We start from the raw sequence: 5,900 nt of genomic DNA, 5'->3' as shown, positions 1-5,900 counted from the left end.
TAAATTTCCTTGTTTAATGAAATTTGTTAGAAGATGTAAGTAATATAGTATTGGCATTGGTTTCTGCTTTAGTAAATAACCAGTCTGGATTGTGTTAGATACACGGATTGTTTGTATGATGTGTTGATTGACCATAGTTTGTTTCTATTTCGCTTGTTTTAAATGTAGCCATTTTGCCAATGGTATTTCTGTTTATATAAGAATTTAAGTTTTTGTACGTTATACCTACTCATGGAAATTGAAATTTTTTGAATTCATATACTCGTTAAAAATAAACTAATTAAAATAAACTGGCTTCAGAAGCCGAGGCCGTAAAATACAAAGATGGAAGGACGATCTGAAAGTGACCTTAAGTCCCCTTTGACTACTAGTGGCATTTGACAGACAACAGTGGAAGGATTTGGAGGAGATCTATGTTAAGTGGATGAAAATGGAATGGTTATCCCACCTGCGCTATCAGTATACGCAGGCGGGGGTACCAATGAAGAATGATAGTTGAGGATGAAAGCAGATTAGTTAGTCCATCATGACAAAATTAACAAGAATTAACCACGACAGTTTTCAGGAGGAACTGTGTGGACGTCGACCTGATAGGTTATATGCCAGCAGTAGGGCAGTTAGATCTCATTACTAACAATTCCCCCTTAGGAGGCCTATGTTGTAAAACACACCGATCGTCGAGACATAGTATATAGTTTAACGATATCTTCTTTAAGGCAAAATGTATAAACTGATTCGGAAATAAAGGTTTTATTATTAATAACAGAAAGCTAATTTAATAATTATTTTACTCCACAAAAAACAATGACTTCAGTCGTGATTAAACTAGATTTAGTATAGTGACTTCAATCGGAATAAAATTAAAACATTAGTCAACCGTATCGACTGTATGTGTATGAGATATTAATTGCGTGATAATTAATAAGTTTATTTATTCTGTACTTCAAAGGCTTGATAGATATTTCAGGTGAATAATACACGCAGACTCTATATAAATGAGAGCTATATTTAGTACCTTGATTTCTCTTCCTCGTCACGATACCTATGTCTTCCGCAAACAACTTTAAAACTAGTTTAACAGGTATAATAATGTCATAACTCAAACCTATTAATATTGCAAACGTGAAAGTAGAACCCCCATGTTAGAATACATTTTCACAGAAAACTCGCTAAATAGATTCTTTTTTTATTAGAGGTTCCATGTAGCGCTATATATATGGTTGTAGGTAAGATAGAGGGGAAAAGACCACACGGATGATCATCTAATCGATGGTCGGACCAAGTAACCGCTGTTACGGCTCGTCAATTGCAGCTGCCCTGCGAGAGGCTAAAGACCGTGCGAAATGGAGTAACGTCATAAAAGAGGCAACAGACACCTTTCAAGGACACGACCTTCAATAATTAAGTGGACGAAGAGAGAGTAGCGCCAAATATTCGTATTCGCTAACTGAGTACCTATATGACTGATTATATATAACATAGAAAGAGAAAGACAATCCTCAAACTGCTGAAAATAGTAATACTAATAAAAATAAGTATTTGTATTGTTCGACATCGAACCCGACACTACACTCAATGACACTTATGACACATATTGAAGTATATGTAGTTACTATACATACACATCTTTGAAAAAACAGCGTTCACTTTTATACTTTATTCGAACAGTAAGTAGTATTTATTATTTATATACACATGCATGTACTTATATATAGTAACTACTAAGGTAGTCTTAACTAATTCTTTATAATATTATTATAAATAATTTATCTAAAAAGATAAATTCATTTATACTAATATTATAAAGAGATTTGATTGTTTGTTTGGAATTGGATAAACTCATAAACAACTTAACCGATTTTAAAAAGGCACTCACCTATAGAAAGCTACATTATCAGCCAGTAACATAGGCTTTTATATAAAAAAAAACGTGTAAAGTCGTGGTGCACTATTAACTTTTATACAAGAAAAGAAATTTTACCGAATATAAGATATTAAACGGATTAAAGGTTAACATACAAACAAAAAAGTGTAATAGTCATGCCAAGCATCGAACAGTCTCACAACGAAGTAGTACAAAGAAAGTATGATATGCACAAATAAACAAGTGAACTACATATTTAACATAAAATTTGGCAGAAAAGTCTAATATAAAAATAATGACATAGATTCGATGCCACGACAAAACATTCGCATGCAAACGGTAGATAGTAGACAACGCAAATAACTCGTTAGGATATTTATATATGTAATATAACAAATTTATATGTAACTGAACAATGCAAAATTTAATAAATTTACTATATATAAATAAAAGTTTAAAACTTTTAAAAATAATAACAACTTTATTAACATCAAATGACAGACATGGGTAATAATTATTTAAAAAAAAAAATATTAATCGCTCCATTTCAACTAGTCTGTTTAGAGGGAAAGAATTTAAAAATGGAATTTCCAAGAAGAGGAAACAATAAATCGTTAAAAACTCAAGACTGTTTTAAGAACGATCTTTATAGCTCATATCTGTTATATGAGATTATATTTTATGAGGACCTCCCGAGTGTTAATCTTCGCCAGACAGTCTAATACGACACCTCTCTTGAAATAAACAAGACGTCAGAGTCATCTTTCATTTTCAGCATTAACCAGTTCAAATAAACACTAAACTGTAAAATATAACTGAGCCAGTTATATATACTATGTGTTATACAAACATATATTGAATAAAGATAGAACTACGCTGCAACAGAGTAACTGCGTCATCATCCGTATATCGTAAGATTGTGAAATATCTCAGATTAATTTTAAGATTTTCCAGATTATTCGGTAGACATCACGTCTGGTTTTATATTTTCATTATTTATTGCTGCTGTAAAGTTTTAGGTTAGCGAAACATTAAAATTACAAGAAGATTTAATGAATAACAAAATGACAGAGTGCGTACATAATATATTTTATAACTTACAAATCATTTTGGAAAAAAATATCGTTGTAGCTCTTCAGTGATGAATAAATATATATAAAGAAGTAACGAAAAGTAAAGTAAAATATTAGCTTTTAAAAATTTGTTCAATATTATAGAAGTAAAATATTGGGACACTCGTTCATTTATTCTTGAGAATTACCTACGTCTGGCCTAAAATAAACTGCACATGTTCTTATGAAAATACACTTTAAAACACTAGCCAGGTAATTTCTATTTAAACTTACAACCATCGATATTCACCCACTAAGGCTGATTTCTTAATTCTTCGCATCAGTGAAGTAAAATAACAATTCTTAACATTAGAGTTTTATCTATTTCTCTATCTCAGTATAAAGCTAAATGCTTTCTTTACTACGAGAATACTCATGTGTACTCATATATGTACAAAGTTTGTTTCAAAGAATCCCGACTTGTCTCGCGAATAAAATTATATTCTTTTGGTATTTTCTTGATATTTTTAGTATAAGAAATCGTTAATAGATTAATAAAAAAATTAAAAAAAATATTCAGGTAAACTTATAAGCATTTTTAATAGTATTTTTTTATGAATCTACCGCCCAGTTCTAAATGAAATTTCAGCTAAGAAGAATATAACAGAATAATATCAGTCGGGCTTGTTTAAAAATTAAATACATGCAAATATATTATATTCGTTTTCGATCCAGATAAAGTTTTAAAACAATCTGTATAGCATGTAATCACATAAATATTCTATGCTATTATCCAAGACAGTTATTTTAAAAATGCTTTTAAGACAATGTTACAGTGATGAAAATCTAATATCACATTCAAAATAGTTCAGTTGCTATCCACTTATTATTCAAATATCCATTATTCTATGAATTTTTTGCACATCAGAATAAGAAACAGCTTATAAACATTCATTTTATTTATTTGGTCAATATTATTCTGCTCGCGTGCGCCCAAAACGTTTTAGAATGGACATTTTTATTCAAATACCCATATTGCGACTATCAATATATGTTGATGTTTTATTTATATGCCATGATATTTTGATTTAAAGGAGAAGAAGGTCGAACAGGAAAACTGTTCATTTATTACATACTTTTGAAAATACAAACAATTTTTGTTATAATAGTAGCGGTCAATCGAAGAGCCATTTTTTTTTTTTAATAAATAGCTTGACAATTTGTTAGTAGTGGTAGATATCGAAATTCAGTGTAGAACATCCCAAGTTGTTAATAAGGCGAAGTGGATATAAGCAGGACATTTGGCCAAGAAGTAAGATAAAATGGTCGTATCTGATGTGAAATATCGTATGCTAAGCGTAACCATATATCACTACAGCTGCTCGTATGTGGCTTCATATAGACTGTAAAGTGGGTAATATACGGATATATATATATATATATATATATATATATATATATATATATATATATATATATATATATATATATATATATATATGTTAAATGTCTGTTACCCAATATTTAATGTCGAAATAAAGAACCCGATTGAAATTAATATAAATATCCGATCCGTACAGGCGTTATCGGAATGGGTAATGAACTTTTTCCCCCATCAGTATCCAAAAGAACTCAATACATAGATATTGGAGCAGTAGCAATATTGCCCATGCCTAATAGACTGTTATAAATTACCCATATGAAATTTAAACGTCGAAATAAAGGTTATCTCCAGTGGTGGGTGCCTATGGTCCAATTAATTAATATAAATATCCGTAATATACTTTGTCAGGGCGACTTCCACGTGGGCCTTCCTGGAAACCATCGTGCTGTATTTCAGGTGTATTCATCACGGTGAGCACGATCACCTGTTTTTTCATTCTCATCTATTATTCCTCACTGGTACCATGCCTGCGTATATCATTCCTTTTTCATCCCATTAAATTATTACCACGAAAGTAACTTGGTAAGTTATATGTTCTACAAGTATTTCGTAGCTTTTATTTGAAATATAAACACAAACTAGAAATTCCTCCTTTATAAAGTCATTAACCCATTACTTCCCAAGCATCGATATAATAGGATGTTTTGGTTCTTATCTTTAAATTAAGGTCTTAGTACATTAAAAAAAAGATATAAAAAATAAAATTTTATAAAATTTATCGCTACTTGCTGTTACCACCTGTCCTATAAATATGACAATGGGAATATATGGTCAGAAATTACGAAAGATCACAATTATAAGACAATCAACTTTATTTTAAAACTATCCCCATTAAAATTGAAAAAAATGGAATTACATAAGATTACTAAGGCATGAAACAATCGAAAGTGTTTTATCGCATTTTTCACGAAAAGTCAATAGTTTTTTTTACAACCTTGTCCTTGGCAATGCCGTTGTTTATCTCTCTTCATTATATTGTGGTCCAAATTATTAAATCTGATCGGTTGTAAAGGAATTTCAGAAGACCCCAAAGTAGGTTTACTTGCTCTTCTTTTTGATTTTTTGATCCAAGAAAAACAAACCCTTCTTTTTTTTACAAGACAGGGGGCAATCGAGCATGCGGCTCACCTGATAGTAAGTGACTACCGCTGCCTATGGTCACCCACAACACCAACGGCATTGCAGGTGTGCTGCCGGCCTTTTAAAAAGGAATATGCTCTTATCTTGAAGGTTATGATGTCGTATCGGTTCGGAAATACTGCTGCTGGAAGTTGATTCCAAAGAGTGGTTGTGCGTGGAAGAAAGTGCCTTGAAAGTGGTGAAATTTAGTAGAGAGATGGTCCATCTTTATTAACCTGGTTGTAAATAATCCATGTATTTACTAAGAACATATCTAGAGATTACTAGTGGATCAGGAATCGGATGGGATATTTAGAAATCAACCAATCATGTTTATCAACACTTTCCATATTTTGGTTGGAATTGTGGATTAGTCTTGGCTGATTTACGATCACTTTAGCCTTTTCTGTCTTAGAATATC

This window comes from Galleria mellonella, unplaced genomic scaffold (genome assembly GCF_026898425.1).
Source record: "Galleria mellonella isolate WM207_F2 unplaced genomic scaffold, CSIRO_AGI_GalMel_v1 utg1260, whole genome shotgun sequence".
NCBI lineage: Eukaryota > Metazoa > Arthropoda > Insecta > Lepidoptera > Pyralidae > Galleria > Galleria mellonella.
This window is presented reverse-complemented; position numbering follows the sequence as displayed.